Here is a 26,797-nt window from a genome sequence, read left to right as displayed (position 1 = left end):
CAGCATCTGCTACAGTGCTGGGAACCAAGTAGACTGTGAAGGTTTGTATATGCTTGGCCCAGGGAGTGGCACTATTAAGAGGCGTGGCCCTGTTGGAGTATGTGTGTGTGAGTGTGGTCTATAAGACCCTCATCGTAGCTGCCTGGAAGTCATTATTCTGCTAGCAGCCTTCAGGTGAAGATGTAGAACTCTCAGCTCCTCCTGCACACACCTGCCTGGATGCTGCCATGCTCCTGCCTTGATGATAATGGATTGAACCTCTGAACCTGTAAGCCAGCCCCAATTAAATGTTGTTCTTATAAGACTTGCCTTGGTCATGGTGTCTGCTCACAGCAGTAAAACCCTAACTAAGACATAGACCGTCCAAAAGTATTTGATAAATGAATGAAAGACTAAAGGAAAGGAGAAAGGGAGTTCTTAGATAAAGAGCACATTTGAATTTCAGGAACTCAGACTAGCAATGTGCTGCTCCACCTCCTGCCTTGAGGTTTTGACACCCAGAGCTGCACTGAATACACAATCAGGGCTCTGTCACGTCTCCCTCCCTGGTAAAACCAGCGTCAGAATCCAACATCTTTTTCCAAAATACTCTGAGAAAATACTGGAAAAGCATCAAGAATTAGATGACCAGTGTTTATCACTATGCAAGTGTATTACAAAAAAAGAATAATAATTAACATTAAATGAGTGTTTTTAGGCTAAGTGAAGAGCAAATTTCATTTGCCCGGTATGATCATTTTGTGAAAATCCAAAGCACAATTTCTTTGTGCTTTTTAAATATTTCTTCAAAATTCTTATAATTAAAGGGCCAGGAGGGGACTTGCAGGAAGTAAAAGTGGTTGCTGAACAAGCCTGACATCCCAGGTTCAATCCCTGGGACCTAAGTAGTTGGGTGTGGGGTTCTTCTTCTGTAATTCCCGCACCCCTATGGTGAGAAGGGAGATAGAGATAAAATTAGTCACAAGCTTCTGGGCCAGCTAGCCTGGCTCAGGCTTCCTGGAAACAAGAGAGACGTTGCCTCAAAGTGGAAGGCAAGAACTAACTCCTGGAAACACACACACACACACACACACACACACACACAGTAAAGTAAAGTAAAGTAAAAACGTTTGAACTCTTAGGGGTTGCAGAGAAGAATCAGCAGCCCTTTCTGGGGATCAGATTTCCATTCTCAGCTGTCTGCAACTCGAGCTCCAGAGAGATTCAAGGCTACTGGCCTCTAGTGCACCTTTAGTCATGAGCGCATACACACACATAGGTAAATAAATAACTTTTCTTAAATAAGAAAAGTTCAACGGGAATGGTGGCTATCGATACTCTGCTCCTTTAAGAGCGGCCTGCTCTCTTTCCATTTCTCTATGCGATAATTTTTTTTTCCCTTGTGAAATAAATACTTCTACAGCAAAGCTCTCAGCCACACACTGCAGCCATACCTACTACTTTTGGCCTTCTTGCCTGACTGCTAAAGACCCCGGCACCGAGCTCCCATTCAGAACCTTAGCCACATCTCAACAGAGTCACAAAAGGGAAGGCCAAATGGTTGCTTCCCCAGCAGCCAGGAGAACATTTAGCTCCTTACTACCTAAAGCACAGAAGATGCCGTTCGACTCAGGGAGCAGAGGCAAGAAGAAGGAATCGCTTAGAATGGGATGCTTGAGTTTAATGGTTGCCCTGTCGCAGGGAGGAAATTCGAGCCCATTTCATTTGAACTTAACTGGGAATCCCATCAGCGTTCTGTGTGACTCTGGCCACAAACTGCCCTACCGCACACTGACACTGACTTAGTAACCGTATAACAACCTGAGTGCCTCTCCGTCATACCAAAGATGCTTCACCTTAGAGAAAGCTTCCTTCCGGTGTAGGAAAAGAAGGCCCAGGGAGACCAATTCGCTCACAGGCAATTAGCTATCTCTCTGAAAGAGGAGCAGACAGGGAGCCAGGCCAGTATGCACTAGAGATCAGTTCTGCATGAAGACAGTTTCTGGCACAGAAACCCACCCTTCTTTTCTGCCTAGTATCTACCACTACTCCATCAGCAAGAACACACAGGCAGAGGGGCAAGGAGGAAGTCCTCCTGCACTTCCGAGAAAGGACAACGGGGTCGCGTGTACAGAGTGCACAAAAGAAGGATATTAGTGGGACACCTCTGCCTTAGACTTAACAGAGCTGAACTTCGATGTAGAACAGGGAATAAGGGGACCTTGTCAGGTTTGTCTCTGCTGTTGCAACTCCAGACATGGGCCCTGGTTGTACAGATTCCAGAATACTCCGTAAGAGATGTCATTAAGTGAAAGACTCTAAAGAAGCCCGGGTCTCTTTAACCTCCACCATCAACAAGCCTTCTTTTTTGTAGAATATGCACGTACCATTAACTGCATGGACTTAAAAACAGTGAGAAGAGGCCAAGGACTCTTAAGAGTTACAGCCTACCAAGTTCGAATGTGTTCTGTAGCATCAGAAGGAAAGAAAGGGAGAAAAGAAGGGAGGAGGGAAGGAAGGGAAAAGACCTACAAAATGTAATGTCTCTCATTCATTTCAAGATTTGTTGGGGGTGGGGTCTTGGTCCACTGCCCTCCCCGAAGAGTAAGCTGATTTTCAGTTTAATTGCTCAACATTGCCTTTCAGTTTCACTAAATGAAATTTTTAATTTTTCTGGCAATTATCGATCCAGTGTCAGTTCTTCATTTCGCGGGCAGTGATTTATGGCCAGGTTGCATGTTGTACATTGATCCAAGCCTCTTCAGACTTCTCCTAGATTGGCTTTCTGCCAGGCTGGGCCTCCCAGCCAGAGGAATGGACTGTGTGCCTCTGCCACAACATTGCTTTTAACGACACATACAGAAGCCAGCTGCAGCCGTCTTTCGGTGTTAACTTGTACCTGGACCATTTGGTACGAACCCCAAGTCCAAGGTGCCAAGTTCGGCCAAGGAAACAGAAGGCCCTTCCTGTACAATTATATGACAGGTTATATCTTCCAGGAGTAACTTCTAAAAGCAGTTGGACCGGTTGACCAATTACTGTCTACAACAACAGCTACATAGTCATTTTGTCAAGCTTAGCTCTATCCTGTGTCCGACACGTATGACATACACAACAAGAGTAACGCTATAGGAAACCTTGATCAAATGTCTACTGTTTGACATGGGCACAAATATGTCAAGGACTCTGTAGCCTCAGATCCGTGGAGGAAAACCCATGCCTTCCAGCCAGGAGGAGGCTCAGAACAATACCAAAGCTTTTCTCAAGAGTTGATAACATGTTGCCAAAAATGTCCACCACATCTCCCTCCTCCAGACACTTACAGCCTGGGGACTGCTCCCCTACAGAGACTACTCCTATACCAAGATTAGCTAAGTACATCTCCTTGCCCCTGCCTCTTTACCTATATGTGATAACCTCTCTCTTAGCTCAACTGTATTCAAAAACCCCACCTCTAGAATGAGCATTCTGAGTTTCTGTGGTGCTGGAGTTTTTCCATCAGAGAGCCCAGTCCGCCTGATCCCAGCTTTTCCTTTTGTCTGTGAGTCTGTGTGTCTGTGTGTCTGTGCATCTGTGTGTTTCTTATCTCCTCACCTCTCTGGTCAGGTCCCTCCCTGGAGCCACAGTTCAATGCTAACAAATGTATCTAAAATACTTCCCTATTCAGGAGCACATGACCTCGTTCTGAGCCTAAATAAATGATCTTGGAAGGCAAATCGGACGGTGTTCTTATTCAAAATCGAACAGGATTTAGAGGTTAAATGAAGATTCCTATTGAGCAGAAAGTAAATGAGGATTTGAGGGATTTCTTCTTGAAAAATACTTTCGACCGGAGTCTGTCTTACGCTTAGCGAATTTGGAGAATTAAGCTAAGCATTTCCTTAAATTCTTAAATAGATGGAGCGCTCAGAAATAATAAAATCTTCTACATCGCTCCCAGTTACTCCTGAGTTGGCTACTCGTTCCTTTACTCAGCAGCCGCTGCATAGGTGTCACCTGACAAATCCCTTGGGACCTTAAGCGTCTGCCCTTTTAGGTTTAAAGTCCTTTGTGATACACCTTAATTGCCAAAAGATTTGAACCTGTCATTTTTCTTGCCTTATCTTGCCAGCTACGGTTCTAAGGGGGAAAGACAGGAGGCCAGGAGTAGGAGAGAGACTTTCATGGTATTACTTATTTTATCTATAGAGACTTACCTATGCTGGTAATTCAGGAGACTGAGGGAGTAACCCATCCTTTCCCAATTGAAGTGAGAATTAATGGATTACACGGCTTTGTCCTGGTTACAATCTTATAATCTCCTCTCTACACATTGCCTTGTATTCTCATTGCAGTTCACCTACACCTAAGCACTCAAATGTGTGCACATGCAGACACACACTACCTCCAACACACAAGGTCAAATATCCAATCTCTGTGCTGGAATTTTTCAGGGAAATCATCATCCCACATGACCTGCAAATGGGGCATCTGGACCCAGAAGCCGGGTCTCCATAATTTTCAGTTGTTTGCTCTTTCTCTTCACCGTGAAGAGACACACAAGTCAGCCAGCTGTGCTGTTAGGCGCTAAAAGCACAATCAGATGCTCCTTGTGCAAACCTAAGGACTGCAACCCAAAAGGTGCTGTCAAGACCTGGTCTCCCTCTTATAGGAAAATGAGGTAAGTGGTACTATTTCCAGTCAGAACAGGCTTGCCTTGAGGAAGCCACCATTTGCATAGTCTGTTTCTGCTCTGCTAATGCCTTTCTCTGTGCCATCACAGAAGATCAAGTGATAGGAACCCTTTGGCCCACCATCTTGAGGTTTCTACCTTACTGGTTTCCTCCCACACTAAACCACTTCTGGGTTCGAGGCATCCCTCATACTGTCTCCCCTCCATCATAGCCCTCTTCCACCGAACCCCCTCTCTCAAACAAGCTGTCCTACCTCCTCGAAATCCTTAGTTAACCCTTTCTTTGCTGGCCCCATTAACAGAGAGGAGCCGTCTCTCATTAAAAGGAGAAAATTTATATTTATCTCTCTAATAAAACTCTGAGCTCAACCCGAAGTAGAAGAAGATGCCAGGACTCCTAGCACTTCAGAGGTGGAGGAAGAGGGCCAGATCTCCAGGATCATCCTTGGTTACACAGAGACTTCAAGGCTAGCCCAGGCTTCAATAAATTCTGTCTCAAAATAAAAACACAGACACAAACTATGATTCTGCTATGAGAACATAGCTTAGCATGTGAGATTACACACTGGGTAAATGCAACAGCAACAATTCAATATTTATTGAATTCAGGTTAACTGCAGGTGTAAGGCCAAACTATGAGACATCTCTGATGTCTAAGAAATTATCTGTGTCCTTCAAAAGCTAAGGTAGAGGTTAATCAGAACCTAACCTCATGGGCTAAGTGAGGGGTCAACATGATAAAACATAGGCACCACGGGGAGGATTGGAAGCAAAACTCCCTCTAAACAAGGAGGGAACACATCACTAAGAGTTGTTAATACCGTCGGCTTCCCCATCCACATCATCCTCATAAATCAGCAAAGAAAATCTACTGTGGTTTTCTGCTTAGATGTTGTAAACCAACGTGTGCCTTTAATTTAAAACACGAGAAGAAAATGCAATGTGTGTTCGGCTATCAACAGTAGCTCTAATAAAAAATAACGATCTTAAGATAATGAAACAATTGTCATTTCACTTCGTCGGTGGGCAGGTGCACTCTGGGAAACTCAGTCACTTGTATCTGTTTCAACACCTCTGCTCCACTGGCAAACACCCTCTGAGAGCCACACCCTCCTCGATGGTCAGGCTAAACTAGCATCAGCACCTTCCATTCTAGTCCTTCTCTTGGGCTGTATTTTGAAAAGCCCTCCTTTTGCTTCTCCTCGAGCCCTCATCACCCCCACAGCTCTCCTGACCTCTGAATCAATGAGCAAGGACAGAAGCCTACCAAGGTATCCCCATTTCTTTCCATAAGCATCCCACTGTATCCCCATTCTTTCCATAAGCATCCCACTGTATTCCCATTTCTTTCCATAAGCATCCCACTGTATCCCCATTTCTTTCTCCCCAGCCAGCAGGATTGCCAACTGATTTACTCCCATTTGAGAAATTAGGAAGAGACCAGGTTTGCAACTGTCAAAGGACAGATTCCATGTTCTGTTGAAACAAGACTTCATGCAACTTGCAAAGGCAGAAAACCAATTGGCAGGAAGGGTCTGGTCGGCCATTTTCCCAGTCCAAGCCATTCACTTAAAGGAAATATATTGCCCCTTTAGCGTCTTTGTGGACTTTTTGCTTTTCTTCCTCATATTGAATTATTCTGCTTTTAGGCAAAATAGGATTTTTTTTTTTTTAAGCAAGAAAAGAATGGGTTTGAACTCCATAGAAAGGATTCTAAAGAGTTCTATAGAAAGGATTGTGTTGATTGGTATGGCATGAGGATTTCCTCCGTTTTTCTTTAAGCTTCCTCAGACTTCATTACTTTGCCACGCAGAAAGTAAATTAAAAGAGAAAGTCGCTGTCAGAGAGCTAAGTCTATGAATTAAATATTACCCTTTGATTACTGTTCCCATCTCTTTGCCTTTTAGCCTAATAGGGTTAGTAAACCGATTTCCTTTGTGCATTTTGGTCAACCGCATCATGAGTGACAGATCACTTTGCTAATGTCACACAGGGTCGCATGGCTAGCACCCCAACATAAAAGGGTAATTTCCAGGCCATCAGTGCCTCTCACCTATGAGGAAACCACATCCTTCCTGGATGGGGCTGGCGTGGGAGCCAATTCCCAGGTTCCTCCCAGCCCCTTGCTACCAACTGCCTTATCTGAATTCTCCCACACAGTTGTTTTGCAAAACCCTGAAGTGGAGCCACAAACCAATGTCCTCTTTGAGGTAAAGTTCGGGGTGGGATGGGGGGTAGAAGCGCAAAGCTGGCAGTCCCTACTTAAAAGCTGTTCCTTTTTGTACTCACAGCCCATAATACTATTGAGCGCGTAATAATCTTTTTTTCTTACTCTTTAAATTTTAGTGCCCCACAAGTCCTGCGCTCAGGTGGAAGTTGGTGTAGGAAGAGGAAATAGAATTAGCCTGACCAGAAATCTAGGGGCCTCGGACCCAAGTTACACAACAGCATTCTGGGGGGAGCTGGGGGGGGGGAGAGCTGTGGCGAACATCACAAGTTACACTGGAAGATATCTGTGCACTACCACGTGCTATCTAGAAAAGCTCTACGGGCCTGGGTCCAAACATAGCAGAAGGGGCAGGAGTCTGTAGCAGGAATTGCCGTGGTTTGTTTTTGTTGATTTGTTTCCTTTTTTTTTTTTCCTAGAAGGGCAAATACACACAGAACACCTTTCTGAGATCAAGAAGAGCTTTACCTTCCCATCTTTCCCTCAGCGAGCCCACTCCACATTCCAGAGTTTTCCTTAGGCGAAAAAGACCGGAAGTAGCGCTCTTAGCCCAGGGTTATCTCCAGCAAGAATGCTTGAAGCCCCTACGGCACTCTCTGAAGTTTTCGGTCCTCACCATTGTGAGCCTGGAAGTCTTGTATGACCGAATTGGACAGGGAAAACATGGGGCCCAACAGATAGAACTGTAATATCGATACGCAAAGGGGACATTCGCTTCTCTCATTTCTTGCGTTCTCAAACCGGCAGGCATGTGGAGCTGATGCTTCTGGAGTATAAATAAGAAAACCAGAATCAGGAAACAAAATGAATATATTGGATACAGTGTTACATGCCTTTAATCCCAACATTCCAGGGCATAGGTAGGTGGGTCTCTGAGTTTGAGGCAAACATGGTCTATATTCTGAATGCCAGGACAGCCTTGGCTATGCAGAGAGACCCTGTCTCAAGATGATGACAATAATAATGATAATGATAATGATAATGATAATAATAATAATAATAATACACCAATAAATTCTCCAGTCTTGGCATCTCCATTTTTGGTAGTAAATGCTAGAATTTGGGGCTAGAAAGGTTGTATCATCAGTCAAGTGCTCACCATGTAAGCAAGGATACGCGTTGGTAGACTACCAAGAGGTAGGCGTTTAAGCAAAGGTTTTAAGGACAGAATGAACTTGATAATAAAGAAGACAGTGATAAGTGGGTGACTTTCTAGGTCCCATCAAAGCACAGAGGTCTCAGATAGTGCGATGCTTTTGAAGAACTGTAAATAGTTTGGTACGATTAGAGCAAACACAGGTGAAGGCAGAAAGATACAAATAGGAGAGCCCTCTCCTTACTCTGAGGACAGTGGACTTGGACCCAAAAAGCATAGGAAGTCCACCATGGCCTGGCAACCCAGGAGCATGTCTTCCAAGCTCACTAAAGGCTCAAGATCCTGCACCTTGCAATCTCTATGTCAGGCTGAGTCAGCAGGTTGGAAATCTGGGGTATGAGGCACAGGGAACAAAAACCAAACAAAAGGTGAGAAACCCACCAGACCCAGACGGCAGGTCAGGCTTCTCAGCACTCCTGAGTTCTTGCTTAACCCTCCATTTTGTCTGAACTGCTGTGAATTCTTCACCTTGGGTGAGCTAAGAGCATTCATTAGCATGGCATGAGTCATTGGGTACCACATTTGGTGACTGGCACCTCCAGAGAAAGCATCGTACGTGGGCTAGCTGAGACAACACAAAGACATTGCCTCACAGGTGAAAAATGGAGTAGTGTGGGATCACGTTAGAGCTGGAGTTTGTGCCTTCAGAGAACTGTCCCTCGCTCAACTGGCTCCGGATAATTCACCGCATTCTGTTATGTTCCTTGGCCTGTGAATTATTGCCACCATCCCCATGTTCACGTCTGTGGCATCCTCCCTGAACACAGGTCTGTCTCCAAATTTCCTTCTTATACGAGGCACAGTATGGGGGATGAAGGCAAGAGAATTAGAAATTGTGGGTCTTTCTCAACTGCATAGCAAACTCAAGGATAGCTTGGGTTTCATAAGACCCTAGTCTCAAACAAAGAAAGAAAGGAAGGAAAAACTCAGTCATACAGGATTAGGGCTCAGTCTAGGCCTTGCCTTTGGTCTCATTTGATTTACGTCTGTAAAAAACAGTTTTCAAATGAGGTTACACCCAGGCACTGGAGATGATGACTTCAACATATGAGATTTGGACCTACAGCTCAGTACACATAGGTATAATGTCTATAAAAATTAGTATCCTTGCTTTAAAGAAATTCAGAATTGATTTACATATAAAAGGTGCAATATCCTATCTATGTGACAAGACAAGGAAGAAAGAGCCCCATTAAAAGGAGACCCAGAACAGCCAGGTAGTTCACAATGGAGACTACGTTTGAGCCATTAAACTTTATTTTCTAAGATATATATATTGGAAGTCACGAGCATGTTTTATATTCTTATTTAAGTGGTGGGGAAAGGGGGAGTGTTCAGTTACCAAAACTTTTCAGTTGATTAGATTTTCATATAGTTAAGACCTGTGCGTTTCAATGTTAGTAACTTTTTAATTAAAGATTTATTTAGTTCTATTTTTTTATGTCTATGAGTATTTCTTTGCATGTATGTGTGTGCACAGTGTGTGTGCGGTGCCCACGAGGGCCAGAAGAGAGTATCATATCCACGGGAATGGAGTTACAAATGGTCCTGACAGGGGTGCTGGGATCTAAACCCAGGTCCTTTACAGGAACAGCAAGTGTTCTTAACTGCTGAGCCATCTCTCCAGCCCATACTGGTGTATTTTTTTTTAATGAGAAAAATAATCTCAAATGTTCTTAAAAAAATGTGTAAATTATAGGACTCACACAATGCTTCTTTGGTAAAATAACAACAACAACAACAACAACAACAACAATAAATTATTGCTAACACACACAATGCCACTTTGAAGAATTTATGTACATTAAACTCATTTAATCTGCACAGTAACTGCTTTAGGGTGTTAGCAGTAGCCATATCTGTTACAATGTACGACAAACTGAAGCAGAGAAAGTAACTCACCAAGCTGGCATAGCAGGCAGCAGCAGAGCTGGGACCTGAAGCCAGGCGGTCTCCAGAGCTTTGCCTAGTTATGCTGAACTTTCGGACAAAACAGAACACCAAGGCCATGCCTGTCTCCTGTCTGTAGGGGACTCACAACAAATGACCTCGGGGGCTTTCACAAGCCAAGGAAGTGCTCAGCATGAACTAATAACCCCCAGGAACAATCAGGGACAAGACTACCGTCAACATGACCATCCACATAGGTCATTCATTTCAGACGAAAGTTGGGCTGTCTCTGAACTGCCCGTACTCCCCAATAGCAAAGACATCCAGCGCTTTTCTGAAACGCGAACAGAACTGAAGGAGCATGGGCAGTCGCATGACGTCACTCCTGAGAACTTGATTTTTTTTTTTCAGTTCCTCTCTCACACTGAGCTTAGAGGGTAAAGACGGTTGTTTTGTACTTCGTGGGGCTCTGCATCAAAGCCAGGGCCCTACCCATACTAACGGGGGTTCCATCTCTGCCTTGCACTTCTCGCTGCTTCGACGGGTTACCCAGCCAATGTTGGGAGGCTTATTTCTGGATCACAGTTTGAGGGGTACAGTCCATCACGATGAGGAAGTCACGGGGACGGGAACGTGAAGCAACTGCCCCCTACTGTATCTCCAGTCAGGCAGTGGAGAGGAGAGAGAAACGCTGGTGCTCAACTCCCTTCGTCCCTTTCGTTCATTTGCTAACCATAGTTGAGGGAACGGCACTGCCAACATTTAGGGTGGATCCTCCTGTGAGGTTGGGGCTTTAGCTCAGCGGTAGAGCGCTTGCCTAGCACGCGCAAGGCCCTGGGTTCGATCCCCAGCTCCGAAAAAAAAGAAGAAAAAAAGAAAAAGAAAAAGAAAAAACAATAGGGTGGATCCTCCTACCTCAACTAACTCAATCCAGAAACTCTCACCACTCACCACCACCAGACTCTTGTCTTCCAGGTGATTCTAGATCCAATCAAGTTGACAATCAGGACTGAGCACCACAATCCCTGAGCTGCCTTTCCAGCCTTGTTGAAGAGTTTCTCACCTTCTGTGAACAGGCGGCCTGGGTATGTCTTCCAGACGTTTCTTTGCCCCTTCATTGACAGTCTCCTTCTTTGTAGGGTAAGCTTCTACCCATCCTGAAAGAGCCAGTTCAGAGCAAAGCCCTGTCTTTAAAAAATATGAGTAGACAAGAAAAGAAGCACAAATCCCCAAACAGAAGTAACAGGGACTTTGAAAACAAAGCAGCCTATTAAGAAGACAGTAAACAGGGGTTGGGGATTTAGCTCAGTGGTAGAGCGCTTGCCTAGCAAGCGCAAGGCCCTGGGTTCGGTCCCCAGCTCCGAAAAAAAGAAAAGAGAAAAAAAAAGTAAACACACAAGAAAGGCAGTGAGGGTGAAGATGTAGAGGTCAGAACCCTCACGTGTTGCTGCTAGGGTGAAATGTAAAGGTAGGGTATAAATGGCGTGCTGGCAGTGGAGATGGTTGGCAGCATATCTAAAAGCGAACCTTAGAAGTCTGAACTACCTGCTCCGTGGTAGGTGTGTGCCAAAGGGATTGCAAACAGGAACTGCGCTGCAGGATGTTTTGTACATTAAGGTCCACGGCAATATTCACGAGGACCATCAAATGTATGTTGTGTTTTCCTAAAACGCTGAGGATATGTCTTACAGAGTACGGTACGGTGAAGTGAGAGGGGTGCCTCGGTGGGCCCATGTTGAAGCATCCCTTCCCCCTGGGGTATCAGCCACAGGATGGGGTCTAATATAGAACGGAGCTAATTTAGGGCATGGAAAGGGGAGTTGAGAAGGGAGTAGAGGCAGAGAGAGGGGACAGAGAGGGACAGAGAGAGGGAGAGGGAGAGAAAGAGAAGAGGAAAGGCCTTCCAGGAACATGTGGAGAGAGGGAGGAGAGAAAGAAAGGGGTCAGGAGAGAAGAGAGTCAGAGAGAGAGAAGGAGCAGAGAGCTAAGATGTATTTTATTTATTTATTCTTTTATTTATTTATTTATGTGTGTTTCTATGTCTATAGGAGTGAATATGATATGGGTATGGGTGCCCATGAAGGCCAGAAGAGGGCAGACATTGGACCTCCTACATTTGGAGATAGAGGTGGTTGTGAGTCCACCCGATGTAGGCACTGGGTACCGAACTCCAATTACTGAAAGAGCAATAACCGCTCTTGACTGCAGAGCCATCTGTACAGTCCTAATACACTAAACTTCAAAAGGCTCTCCTACTTTCCCGATGCCAGGCATGGTGGCGTGTGCCTGTACCCATAGTAACTCAGGAGGCTGAGAGATGAACTCAAATTCTTCAAAGCCAGCCTGTGCAACCTTGTAAGACGCTGACACGAAAGTTTTGCTCAGTGGTATAGCCCTTGCCTAGAAAGCATGAGGCCCTATGTTCAATCCCTAATACCGACAGGAGGGGTGTGTTTTTCCTAATTTGTGGGGTTTTATATGGAGGCGGAGTAAGGGAAGGTGGGTGAGTAAAGATGTCGTCCATAAAATCTTCAGGCTAGTAGCCCAGGAATCCAATAGTTCTCTGACTTGGGTATCAACCTCATTACCAAGGAGGAACTGAGGGTGAGCGATGCTAATGACACCACTTTAAGCTCCATTCGGTAAATGATGGGGCTTGTAAAAATCAGTTCACTCTAATCTCAGACCATCCCTTGAACTGCCCGAGTAATTTCTTGAGCATCTTGGTGTGAAAAGCAAGTATTTGCTACAAAGATGTTCGTTTCTAGTACATTGTTTCTAGTACATTTGTTTCCAGCACAGAGGTCACGCTTCTTGAGGGGAAAGTGCTCACTGTGTTTGCACCACATATAATAAATGCTCAGCTTTAAGGAAAGTTTCTGTGACATAACTGTAAACCCTCTGCTACCATAGTCATGTCATACTATAACATATTAACACTCTCTCCATTTAATAGGGGGGTCTGAGGGCAAGCTATACAGTATACCCTTTTCTCTAGCTTCTCCCATTCAACTCTGCCGCAGAAGGGACGAGCCTGGAGGATGAGCCCAGAGGAAATAACTGACACCATCCTCCAACCCATCCTCCCTGATACATCCACTGCGTTGCTCAATTTTTAATTTTTGAAAACCCAATTTACTTTGAAGCTTTAAGGGGGAAAAACAGATAGAAATCCAAGACAGTATATTGGCCCTTAAAAAGTACTCATTTTCCACTATGTCTAGACATGAAATGAGTCATTTTTTGAGGGTTTTCTTGGGCAGAAAGGTTAGTTAGTAGCGCCGTGCTTACAGCTTAAAAGAAGTATGTGTACGAGATGAAGAGATACAACTTTAAAGGCCGCCGCCAAGGAAGTGCTGAGGAGCGAGAAGGCTTAGGTCACAAGGGAGAGGATTTCAATAGCAGCAGCCTGTGTCTATCAGTAGCATCCAGAGTGTTAGCAGGACTGGGGAGTTCTGAACCCCAGGAAGAGATGAGGAAAACAGGCCGTAGCTCTGGAGCTACCACTCTTCGTTCGCCTTTAGTTATTATCGCTTCACAGCTTCGTAATCATTGGCTCCATTTTTAGCAAGGCTCCCTTTGCTTTGCCACCAAAGAAATGGAACATACTTGCTACCAGAGAAAAGTCCTAAAGTGGTCGGTCAGCTTTGGTTATCCTCAAAGAGACACAAATCTATCAATCAACCTCACAACTCGGAACACTCAAAGCCTTCTCTTCCTGGAGGACGCTACTCTCGGCATCTTGGAAGGTTTAGAAGGCATGGAGAGGTCCACAAAGGTCCAGCTTTGTAGGCAGAGCTGTCCCGTTGGCATTACCAGCTGCAGTGGGCTCTGCCCTCTGAGATCTGGGATCATAGTGCCCATAGTGTGAGTCCACAGATCCGGGAGTAAAGAAGGTAAGGGGCTCTGAGATTTAAGGGGCCCCCGCAAATGTCAGGGCAGAACTTTCAAACAGGCAGAGTCCCTGTTGAACGTGGGCGACTGAGCCTGACAGCCCAGCCCAACCCTGGGAACCGGGCACAGTGAAAACGCGGAGAGTGGCTTGGTCAATGAAAAAATTATCTCCGTGGTGGAATGAAGGCTTTGGAGCCTGCATCTGGTGCTCCCTGCTAACTCGGTCCTGGCCCCAAACACCGCGTTCCCCTAGGGTCCTTGGTTGTAGCACTCAGGCTTTTTCCTTGAGACGATCAGTTTGGCCTTCCTGATCTGAATTCTCACCCTCTTGTCTGTGGAGCGTTACACAAGCAAGATAGGATCGAGTCCAGGTGGGTTTACCAGGGGCGAGAGTTCCGGAAGGAATCAGGAGTTTAATTAACTAGTGCCCTCTGTACACGCCCCCGAAGGAAAGGGAACCCTAATAGGGACCCCGTCAAACTGTTTGATCAGAGGAAATTGGGTTCGCCTTTTCCTCCCCTTCACTCTTCCTATCTCGCAATCAGTCCATCTGAATTATTGGCTGAACCTGGGCAACAGCATTAAAAAGGGCACAGAATCGGGGGCGGGGCGGGGCGGAGACTCGGGGGCCTGCAGATCCCAGCCGGGCGGGTGCTGCCTCGCGGGAGGGATCGCGGCCCCGCACTGTGAGCGTGGGCGCGCAGAGCCGCCTGGATCCCCGGCGTCCGCGCTCCGGGATTTCGCTGGCGCCCGCGCGGCGGCCGGGGGCGGGTGCTCTGCAGCGGCCCGGACTGGAGCGCGCACTCCGCCTGCAGCCGAGCAGCGGCCCGGGAGCCGCCACCACCATGCCAGCCCCGCGCCGCCTGCGCTGACCTGGACCGCGCGGCCGCAGCGCTACGGGCCGGGCTGCGGACGCTCCTGGGCTGCGCACGCGGGAGCGCGCCTGACGCGGAGGACCGCAGCTCTCAGCGCCGCCGACGAGGACCGCGCGGCCGCCGCTCGCGCGTGGGGTGAGTGGCTCGGGGTGAGGGGCGCCGCGGCTCCGGCCGCGTTGTCACGGCGCGGGGTGGGACGTCCCGTGGTTTGGGAGCGCGGGGACCGCACGGGAAGGGTTGCTGGACTGTGGCTGCGCAGAGGCTGGGCGCACGGCCCCCTCGTGCTGCGTGGCAGCCAGGTCGCGCCGGCTCCCCCTGCGCCGAGGGCCAGCTGCCTGGCCTGGAGCCCGCCACGAGAGATCGGGGAGGCGAGGGTGAGTGGCTGAGGATCGGCTGTCACCTACTGGCGTTGGCGGGGAGGCTCGGCCCTTAGAGCGCCGGAGAAGGGCCGCCTGCCCTGGCGAGGCAACCGCAGCCTGCCCTCGGTGGAGACCCTTGCTCTGCACGCAGCTCGCCCGTGGGAGAGAAGGGGAGCCGCGGCGTCCTCCCTTCTGGCAGAAAAAGTTGAAGAAACTAGGTCTGTTAATAATTAGCAGGAGCGGGATTCGGGATGCAGCAGAAAGCTGTTGAGTTTTCATTGCCCTCTAAGAAAAACAAACGGCATCGCCAACGACTATTGGCAGGGCCGTGTTATTTTTGGGACTTTGGGAAAATTGTCCACAGATTGCGTTCAGGAGACTGAAGACGGGGGGTGTACCCGGGAGGTCGCGGGGACGGCTGGCACCGCTTTGAGTTCCAGCCCGCCCCTGGAGGACTCAGATTCTTAAGCCTGACGCACTTGGTTCCTGGTTTTAAAACGTGTCAGGGGCAGAACTGCAGCCAGGATCAAGGAGAAGAACGCACCGCGAACCGGCCTAGAGGAGCATATGTAAAAATCGCTGGTGGAACCCAAGTGCACTTGTACTGTTAAAAAAAAAAAAAAAAGCTGCATTTGTGGCTTTTAGGGTAGGTTTTATGAGTGACAAATTATACTTGATGAAATTGTATCTCCTATCTGTCCCTGAACTGTTCTGTCTGCCGCCTGGTTTTAATCAGCGCTTTGGGAAGGCAGTGTCTGCGCTGATGTTATATAATTGACATGGTTCACCATCAGATATTTTTAATGTACTTCTGGAGTAAAGAAACTTCATCTTGTCTTTTCAGACAGTCCCAAGGTGTAGACAGAGTGAGGGCTGCTAAGGTTTGCCCTCCTCTAGCTCCAGATGTGTGAGCTCAGCTGTTGCCTGTCACTTAGGTGACAACTGGCCTTTTTCTGACTAAGCCTTTGCAGTCGCCATTATCCTCAGTAAAGTGTCAGTGTTCAGAGGCCTTCTATTACCAAGAGTGGGACCGAGCCCCTTGGGAGGGAGGTGTCAGCCCTGTTTGACCATCCCCAACAATATGTCCGTGTTTTTAGAGTGGAAAAGGGGGGTTGGGGGTGGGGCAAAAACCCTGACAGCAAGATAGATACACATTTAGATTAGGACCAACCTAATCTAAAAATTCTGTTTTAATCAAGACAGCTCCGTGAGGATGACGCAATGTTTGTCAAGCCTTTTCCCCTAGAACAATATTTACTCCCACCAGGGGATTTAAAACTTAAAACAGCAGCCATTTATCTTGCTGTCTGTTGGAGCTGGGTTCATTTTTGCTCCAATGTGGTCCTAGCCTAGGTGGCTGGGACAAGAATCTATCATTGTAACCAGCTGGAGTCTGAAGAAAGCAAAATACAACACCTGCTGGTACCAGAGGGTCCTCAATGCCATCAACTGGGGAGATGGGAAACACAGAAGGAGGTATTTTATAAGCGCTTCCAGAAATGTTTAGACAAAACATTTAAAGGTTAAGGATGCAAGGGCTACAGAAAAGGCACTAGAAATAAGTGGACATTCCCCTCAGTTAAGAGGTAGTCCACGTACTGATAAGTCAAAATAATGATTATGGCCGGAGACTGAATCTCCATGCTTCTAAACAAGCCCTAGAAAGGAAGTGGGGGGGGGCACAGAATGATGTCCAAAGATGGACGGGCTGGTGTGAGTGAATGAGGTTAGTAATTTAATTTTTTTTCTTTATTCTTAGTTTGGTACTAGTTAGAGGGTTACACTGAGTAAGCCTGTTGATTCATAAACTCTTTTGAAGAGAAAACTGCTATGTGACAGATTCGATCAGTTCTGCTGGTAACGCCCAATGAAGCTTGAAAGGTTGATTATATATATATATATATATATATATATATATATATATACATACACACATATATGCATGTATATGTTTATGTATGTATGTATATGTTTATGTATGTATATGTGTATATGTGTGTATATATATATATATATATATATATATATCAAAGCCCATGGGTCAATTTTTTGTTGTAATGAGTCAGCTTGGGTTATGAAAGAAACACCTACTACAAGCTGGATGGTGGGGAGGAGGAAAGGTTGTTGTTGACAGCTAGGGTATGATAGAGTTGACCTTAAAAACGATGTTAAATTGTACAGTTTCCTTAGGGATTTCCAAAAGTAAGCTGGGACGTAAGTTTCTGAAATATCATGATTAGATAATCTCTTTAAGGTCCACGGGAACTTGTCAGTAGAGCACAAAAAGGTTAAGTTCTGTAAAGTGATGTCTTTGCAGTACCAGTGAGCTAACCTGGGACACATGCTGGTCTCCATGGACCAGCCACGCCCCAGTGATATTCCTAATTCTAGAGAAATAGAAACTCTTTAAAAGACTATTTACCATCAAGTAGCTCTTAGAATCCCCTACCCTATGTTTTTGAGTTGTCTGATCAAGGTTATGTTTGCTGGTTTTTAAATTGCAGCATTCAATTCACTAAACAAAGTGGTTTATAGTGGATAAATCTTCCATGTTAAATAAGTAGAATTTCAAAAGGCAAAATGGGGTTCTGGAGAGATGGCTCAGTTGGTAAAGTTCAGCAAGTATGAAGGCCTCAGTTCAGATCCCCAGGACCCGTGCACAAAGTTGGGCGTGGTTACCCGGGCTTATAATCAGCACCAGGAGAGCAGGGCAAGGAGGAACCTGGGCACTCCCAGCCAACCTAAACCATCAAGCAAGTTCTAGGTTCAGTGAGAGACTTTGTCTAAACAAAAATAAGGTGGAGAGACATTGAGGAAAATGCTGGACATCAACCTCTGACCTCCATGCAAAGACCTGCACACACATACAATGCCCCCCTACACACACACACACACACACACACACACACACACACACACAAACATACTCAAAATGGCTCTCATGGGTGTCTAGAAAACGTTTATGTCATCTGAGCAACATAGACTCCCCCCCCACCCCCAGGAAAACAGTTCTGTTTTCTCCATGTTATGTAAAGCAGTATTCTTCATGCACCTCTTACTCCTGTGAGAATATTGAAACTGTGTAAATCCAGGTATACAATGTTTACAGTGCGGAGGAATAAGGGAAAGGAACGAGGTGTTTCCTGGTGGGTAACCTGAGGGGCCGTTACTTAGTTTTCTGCTGGCTATTGGGTAGAGAATTGTAGAGTTGCACAGTGATGCTTTTAGAAAGTGGGAATGAACAAATGATTTAGGGAGGAAAACCGAGTTATCTGGAGGTCAAGGCGAGCACTGCTTCAGTGCTGTGCCTACAAGCCTCAGCCGCAAATGGAGCCAGCGCCTCCAACAGTGTGTCAGGGACCAGGATTGCCTGAGGGTAGCAGAGCAGCTCTGTCCTTCTAGACTCCTCCCTTTGGATATAAGCATAAGTCATCCCTCAGCACCCCGGTAACCAACAAACCTGCTTGTTTATAGTGGTGCTGAGCAGAAGCAGGGGCGTGGGGGTGGGGGCGTTGGAGGGGATCGGCCCCTGCTGTGGGCTGGTGAGTGAACATCCAGGAGCAGCGGAACGGGCTGACCAATAGCAACCAGGAACCCTTGCAAGCCTGTTTCCCCTGACCCTCTCTCCTGAAGAAGGCTGTGGAAAGAGACTTACTTTACAGCTCGGAGCATGCTGATGTCATGACGCTTCTGGCACAAAGATACGACAGAATAATCAGATCCCTCTCTCTGTGCCAAAATGACACGATTTTTCCACGAGCTATTCCTGAGCGGCTGGTCCAGGGGCACGGGCTGTTTCCAGTTACGGGATGGGGGGGTGGGATACTGAGGGGGGGTGGGGGTGGGATGCGGGGATTGAGGACAGGCTTCTTTCTCAGACGGTTCGATAATTCCTCCTGTGTCTGTCTGTTTAAACCACAAGCTCATGGTCACATCTGAAGGGACTTTGAGAACACAAAGACAGTACCACCTTCCGTGGCCATTTGCCTATAAATAAAAACACCAGATAGGCAGAAACCGGTGTAAACATTTGAAAACCGAGAACGGCAAACGAGCCAACAGCTGCCAGTCACTTTTATTTAACTCCTCTCCCCAAGTTTTGTTCTAAAAAACAAAAAAATGTTAAATCAACTGGCTAGTTAAGCTGACGTTGCATTCCCCTCCCCCCCAGGAGACTGGAGTGATCCGGTTCATTTCTAGCTCCACGTTACATACTCTTCAGAAAACAAGTTAGGGCCGTGTTTTTTCATATGTCTTGGTGCCCCGTCCTGCTTGTGGGTTTACAGTTTCTGCCAGCTTTGCTCTGATCTCCTGTTCTCAGTAGGTCTTTGGAAAGGGACATGTTGGTCAAGGGTGACATTCTACCTTGAGATGCTCCCCCACCCACCCAGTGCCTTGAGTCCTCTTCTTTTATGGAGGTACTGAGCCCACAGCTCACAATTAATGTGAGCTCTGTGACCTTAGTAACAATTCTGTTTGAAATGCTTCCAATTACACGTAAGATTGGCCCCGCGAAGCAGCTGCATGCCCAAAGCATTTCCTAGTGCGCTCCAAGAATCAGGCTGTGATTGCTTTTAATTTAAATAAAGGCTATTTGGTTTCCTGTGATGTTTTTTATAACCACCTTCTCCGCCATTTGTGTTGCCTTAAAAAATAAAAAGGGGCCAATATAGAGTAGCCACCACTTCGTGTGTTGTGACCTGAGTTTTCTAGGATACCATTTGCCCTGAGCAAACACTCTGAACTTAATAAAAGAACCTTAAACATTGTGTGTCATTGGGTTTCCCCAAGGAAGGGGGAAAGGTTATCTGGCAAGACATTGTAAGTAGCTAATGTTTCAAGTTTTCTTCCCTTTTTTTTTTTCTTTGGAGACCTATCATAATTATACATTCAGGCCATCGGATGTCTTTCTGACATGTCGTCTTTTATTCAGATTATTCCACTTTACCTTTTGAAGGACCGTGAAGAACGGTTTATAACAAAAACACTGAAACAGTAGCGAGAGGAGTTTAAAATATACTTAAGACAGAGCAGGAGACAGCAAATAATTTCACCTATTCTACAGGCACCAAACCTTCCTAATTGACTTCCTCTTTGGGCCTCCAACTTTAACACAGCGGTGGCTCTAATCCTGTAATAGCCAGCAGACATATTTGATATACTAAACTTGAAAATAAGAAAATATACAATCTTGGCACTTGGCGCTTGTACAGACTGGGATTGGACTGGGGGGCTCTGTTTCCAGAAGGGTTTTCTTCCCCTCCCCTTGAAACACAACACCCACAGCCAGAGGGGATGCATAGGGTGAGGTACTGAGAGGGTCCTGAGGAAGGCCTTCACACAGGCTCTTTCAGTGGCCCGAGAGCATCCTGGAGAACAGAACGCTTCTTTGGGTTCAACAGCCGTTGACTTGCATAAATGCCAACGTCTCCCCTGGCACTTTTGGAAATTTCCACCACAGAATAAATAGTGCTGTTTAGTCCAGATTTGTAAATGCCATATTTCACGGAGCCCCTGCGGGAGCAGCACAAATGCACCCAGGGCCACTGAACCCTGGAGATTAGGTTACTGCCTAAACCCCAAATGTGACCAGTAACCAGCTCTACTGCGATCTTTCACCAAATTAGAAGGAGTTAGCTTAGTCTGGGCAGGACCGTGGCTCCTATACAGAGTCCTCCTTCTTTTCATCCGCCTTTATCCTTGGGCACTACCTGTCAATCAAACCCCCTTTGAGGTTCCTCGGTTCATCGAGAGGTAAGTCGAGGTGTGTGCTACTGCATAGCAGAGCACTCAGGATGACAGACACACCCACTGCATATGGGTCCTTGGCTACAGAGACCTGCTCCTCAGTAGCTAACATTAAAATGGAACATCCGTTAGAAGCCTTTTCTATATTGGCAAGTCCTCTGCCTTTGCAAACACACAGTTGGGAGGAGGAGGACATATATGCCTACAGACACACACCCAGAGAGAGACATCGATGCCCACAGAGAAAGAGATATGCATACACATACACACAGAGACATCCATGTATCCACACACAGAGGCATAGATGTATACACACACAGGCATATATGCATACACGGAAGCCTAACAGTAGTATATCAGACTGTTCCACTTTAGCAAAAGTTAACTGATAGGAGCTATGCTACGTCTTCAGTAGAAGCATTTGGGCTGTCATTATTATTATTATCTCGATGACAAGCAAATAGCGTGGTAATCTGGAGAAACCCATAACAGACCTCCCCCCCAATCCCCATGTGATCCCAGTCCACGCAAGCCAAGTCACAAGTCCCTGAGTCCATAGGTGTAATTCATATTCTCAATTAGACAATTTACATGCTCGAACAATCTTAAGGTCCTCGTTGCAGAGCTAAAAGGAGACTAACTGTATGGCCCTTTGCTTGGATTTAAAGGACCTATGCCAGACCATGTTAGGCTTCCCATAATATCTCCCAGAGCACACACACTGGAGCACTTGGCCAACCTCTGTCAAGAGAAAAGACATTCTCAATTCTTCTGTCTCTGTGTAATTAACCAGTACGAGCGGCGCTTGGACTTTATACATGTTACATAATTTTTTATTTTATTTTAATTTTTTTGTTGTTGTTGAAAAAGATAAAGTGAGCTCCAAAGTCCATGGAGCTGCAGATGTTTCTTATAGAAAGTGCAGATGTGCTGTGGGAATTCTGCACCACATTCTCAGCTTAGCTTTGTTCGTTTCCAGGATCCTGTGAGTAATTCCTCTGAGCTGCCCCAGCCCTCATTCGCACACAAGTCTCTTGAGCAAGGGACTGAGACGATAGCTTGACCCTCACCTTGTCCTGACATGCTTTGGCCTCCTATGTTTCTGTGAGAATGGAGGGACGGAAGGAGATATACATAGATGCTTAACTGACTTCACCACGTATGTTTCCGTGGTGGGGCTGCCTATAAACGTAACCAGCTAAGCAGGCTAATAGCCAAAAACACGGCCTTCAGCCCTGCCAAGTGTGAGAGAAGCAGGCCAGCTTTCTCCATTTTGAGGGATTGGAAAATGTACTTTCTTAACCTTCTTTTGAATGTTAAGGAGTAAGCCAAGAAAAATCAATTTTTTCCCCCTCTTCTTCCCGACCCATGGAAACCAAACAGCAGTGTTTTGCAATGCCAGTGCCTTGGGAAGGACTTGGCTCCATCAAGAGATGACCAGGTCCCTGGTATGGGAGGAGCCTACTGTTTTTTGGTTTTGTTTTTTGGGTTTGGTTTTGTTTTGTTTGTTTGTTTGTACCACCTGGCTTTTTAACATCAATGCAGTAATTTTTGACAGACTATGCCGACCAGTTGTCCTCTTTGTTCTTGAGCAGGCGTTCTAAGACAGACAGCTGTGAGCTCACAAGTAACCAGCACACAGAGGAAGACAGTTTGGTTCTTACTGAAAGTCACACAAGTGGGACTGTAGCCCAGTAGCTGTGTGGTTTCCAGTCAGTTTCTCCGTGTCTCTGGGCTTCAGTTTCCTTGTATACAGAGTGGAAAAATTAGATCAATATGTAGTTATTAAAGAATCTAGTCGTAAACACCTGTAGAACTTTGTCAAGGGACAAACAATGTAGAGAGATTTTAAGGGATTGGGGGCTATTTCTCAGTACTGAGTGCAACACTTACTCCGCCTCTGAGCCACGCCCCCTTGGGCGGACTCTCACACACGTGGTCTGAATCAGCCATTCAGGTGATCCCAGTACACAGCTGCGGTAGAGCCACTGAATTAGAAGGTGTCAGAGTTTCTCTGCCCCACAGAGGCTGACCTCAATGCTGTCTGACTTTTCTCTTCCCTTCCCACTCACTCCTTCATGGTCTCTCCTACCTCCCTCCTTCCTTCCTCTTTAGTTCATGGCTGTTGCAATGTCACAGAGCCTAGTGCTACCAAGATCTCTGCTCTGTTGATGGTTCTTGGTGATTCATGTCAGAGAGAAACCAGATACCTACCTCTGCCTGACACTCACTGCCCCCCCACAAGTGCAGATGCCTGAAGTCAAAGAGCTCTGTGAAAATATTATTTGAAAACATAATTCATATTATATTTTTGTCACTCTGTCACAACTAACATTATCATTCACTAAACTGAAAAAGAACTTAATAAACGTATTGTGTTCCTGTACACTTACCATACTCTTAAGCATATTTAATGTAATTTCTTCCAGATTAGCAATCAGCCTATTTTTAACTTGGAAGTACTCTACTTGAAAAGGTATTGGCAGACTAGAGGAAAATTACATCTTATTCCAAAGTAAAAGGTTTTTAAGAAAGGGCAATTTGCATACAGTTGAAAAATAACTTTATCCCACATCTCGTTACATTTTGAGTTCGTATCGCTTATATAAATAAATTTCATGTTTTCGTGATCATGAAAAATATATCTGGGGCTGGAGAGATGGCTCAGAGGTTAAGAGCACTGACTGTTCTTCCAGAGGTCCTGAGTTCAAATCCCAGCAACCACGTGGTGGTTCATAACCATCTGTAATGGGATCTGATGTCCTCTTCTGGTGTGAACTAAGACAGCTACAGTGTACTTATATATAATAAATAAATCTTTAAAAAAAAAAAAAGAAAAAGAAAAATATATCTGTTGAAGAACTATTACCCAACTGCAGCACGATAAAAAATTTAAGACTTATCTGACAAATTATGAGTCTATTATGGTTTTATTTACCATTGAACATCTTACTTTTAAGAATTTTGAATCCTAAGATCAGACATTTTTAAATAGAATTTTATTAGTATGACTCCTTACTTAACTATATATACATAGATATAGATACAGGTCTGTTCTTCAACAATGGGAATACTGATTACTATTTCTAGGGTTTTTTTAATTTGAGGAACAGGGATATGTGCACATAAGTAGTCACAGAGACAAGAAGAAGGAATCAGGTTCCCCCTGGAGCTATTGTCAGGTGATGGGAACCGAACCCAAGTCCTCTGGGAGAGTGGTTCCTCTCTTAACTATTTCTCTAGCCTAGGGGTTCTTGGCCTATGAGTTGCTACTCCTATGGGGCTGATAGGAGGGGACCCCATTTCACATGGGTCACAGATCATCCTGCGTATCAGATATTTACATTAAAATTCATAACCATAGCAAAAAGTAGCAATGAAATAATCTTATGGTTGGGGGTCGCCACAATGTGAGGAACTGTATTAAAGGGTCTCAGCATTAGGAAGGTGGAGAAACACTGCTCTAGCCTAGTTCCTATCTCTTTGGACTAATGAATCATCTAAACTAGCTAATCCTAGCCGTTTCTATAGTGGGCAATACTTTTGTTCTTTCACAGACATAATTCCACTTGTCTCTGTAACATGAAGTTCTTTTAAATTGTATCCACGTTGTGCCTAGAGGTTCCTATCAAAGAATCTGGATACAATGTTGCACAGTGTTTCTCTTAGTTAGGATACTATATCTGAAGTTTTTCCTGTCAAGCTTGGGAAAAATGAGTGATTACACAGTTCTGTAGACACTGATTAAAGAATTTGTTGCCCATCTGAGCTCTTTGCCTGTTTTAGATGTCTTTGAAAATTTGCGTGCTTCTTGTCACTATCCAGTATGGCCATTGTCACAGACATGCACAGACTACATGGAACTTTAAAAATCCACTCAGGCTGTGGCAGAGCATGTGTCTAGCAAGTGTAAGGTCCTGGGTCCCTTCACCAACACAGTGATTGAAAAATACATAGTCAGCATACTAGTGTGTGTCTGCTTAGCAAAAATCAAGAGGCCATTGGATGCTTCTCTAGCTTTCTGGATTTTTGTTGGCTACTTTGTTGTGGTGGTGGTGGTGGTGGTGGTGGTGGTGGTGTGTTTTGGTGTCTGCCTTTTCAAAACAGGGTTTCTCTGTGTAACCTTGGCAGTCCTGGAACTTGCTCTGCAGACCAGGCTGGCCTTGACCTCTTAGAGATCCTCCTACCTCTGCCTCCCAAGTTCTGGGATCAGAAGCATGAGCCACCACTGCCTGGCCATGCTATTGTGTTTTTAATTCAATTTAATTTTTTTTAAGGCTTTTAGATTCACTATTCTAATACCTGACTAACTTCCCACCGTCCCTTGGTCTTGCCGTGTAGGTCTAACCAGTCACAAAAATCAACTCTTCTGTGCCTTTTTCCCTATCCAATGCTAAGTCAAGTATCCTTGACCTCCAAGTGGATGTTTTCTGCCTGAATTATCTGCTTCAGTTGTTGGCCCAGTGTAAGAGAAAACCCTTACTTTCAGTCATTTTGTGAATGCTGCGGGGCACCGTACTCAGGAAGAGTTAAGCCATAGCTAACAGAGTTGGAGGCTTGTGGGAGATCAAGGGAGGTCTGCCTCCCATTTGTATGTGAGGATTTAAGACTCCTCAAGTTTCGCAGCTAATCCCATGTTTGTGCTGGATTCCAGACTCCTAGGAAAGGGCGCATGTACCATTCACGTCTCTGCGCAAGTCACCTGGGATCGGAAAGGAAGGAATCGATGGCCTGGCTTCTGTGGCCCAGCCGCAGCATTCTCACATTCTCTAGTGCCACCTACCATCCCCACCTGTCACTCTTCTCCAGGGGCCTGTAGATCCATCTCTCTGCTTTCTCCTCTGCAGCCCTGTCCTGAGCTCTAGAGCCCCTCAGGGAACAGGGTAGGTGCTTAATAGTTGTGAGCAGACGGAATCCTTACTGCAGTACAATAGCATGTAGTGCTCAGGGAAAACAAAAGGCTTTGCTGTTGTGGCATTCTGATACTAAGGTCATAAAGGTAGCAAATGGCCTCCTTTCTCTACAGAGCTGCTGCTTAGGGACCATTTTGTAGATAATGCTGAGACAAAAGTAGCCAAGATTTTTTTTTTCAACCGAGTCTTTCTTATTCGGTACTTAGGGGGCGGTCTTTCTTTTTGTTGGTGGTTTAGTTTCTTTGTGTAGCCCTAACTGTCCTGGAACTCAACTCTATAGACCGGGCTGTCCTTGACCTCAGAGATCTCCCTGCCTCTGCTTCCCAAATGCTGGGACTAAAGATGTGTGCCACCACCGCCTGGCTAGCATGTTTGCTGAGAAAATTCCCTCTCGTTTGAATAAAGCTAGAGAAAGGTGAAAGTCAAGGACAGGCCTGACCACCCCTCCTTCCTTCCTTTCCTCCAGTCCACAGTGATAGATGAACCAGGAGTGCCCAACAGAGAGGGGTTTGGTCAGAATAGATGGAAATCTACAGCAGGAAGCTCCATAGCCCTCCTCTTCATCATGAGCCACACTGTCTCCTTAAAAGACAGGTAGGAGAAGTATCTTCAGACAGGCTTCAGGGCCTCCTGATGATGACAGACTGTCATTTACTCTTGAAGTAAATGCCAGGGCCGCCCATCTAATCCTCTAAGTGATTTCAACCAGCTTGCTAGGAACCCTGTTTGCTTGAGTTATTACATTAATGTCTCAGGTTCCAGGGACTAATTGGCAGGGGATCAACTTTCTAAGAAGCCTAGCCAACCGATTTGTCTAGAAATGATCATGTTTTAATTTGATGCCTTTTTTTTTTTTAAATTGTAGTACAGCAAATGCCTCCCAAGTGCAAAATGCCTTTTGATATACTTCATGGGTCTTTACTCTGGCTTTGTGGAGTGGCACTACCCAAGGTTAATCCAGTGTACTGATGAGGAATCCTCTAGTTAGTTCGAGACTCCGGTTGCTAGGCAGCCGTGGCTTGGCGGCTCCTGAATAAAGCATGTCTACAGGTGAGGGTTTCAAAAGAAAGAGAAGCAGGAAAGA

The 26,797-nt window shown here is 45.7% G+C and overlaps 1 protein-coding gene across 1 annotated transcript in view; it reads left to right on the top strand.

Moving 5' to 3' along the window:
• Positions 1-14,742: 14,742 nt before the first annotated feature.
• Prickle1 (prickle planar cell polarity protein 1) overlaps positions 14,743-26,797 on the top strand; it is a 93,766-nt gene continuing 81,711 nt past the window's right edge. The window contains exon 1 of the mRNA XM_032885405.1: positions 14,743-14,828. The gene's annotated coding sequence lies outside the window, so the exon portion shown is untranslated. The remainder of the gene's footprint in view (positions 14,829-26,797) is intronic.

The sequence above is a fragment of the Rattus rattus genome, chromosome 1 (genome assembly GCF_011064425.1).
Source record: "Rattus rattus isolate New Zealand chromosome 1, Rrattus_CSIRO_v1, whole genome shotgun sequence".
NCBI lineage: Eukaryota > Metazoa > Chordata > Mammalia > Rodentia > Muridae > Rattus > Rattus rattus.
This window is presented reverse-complemented; position numbering and strand designations above follow the sequence as displayed.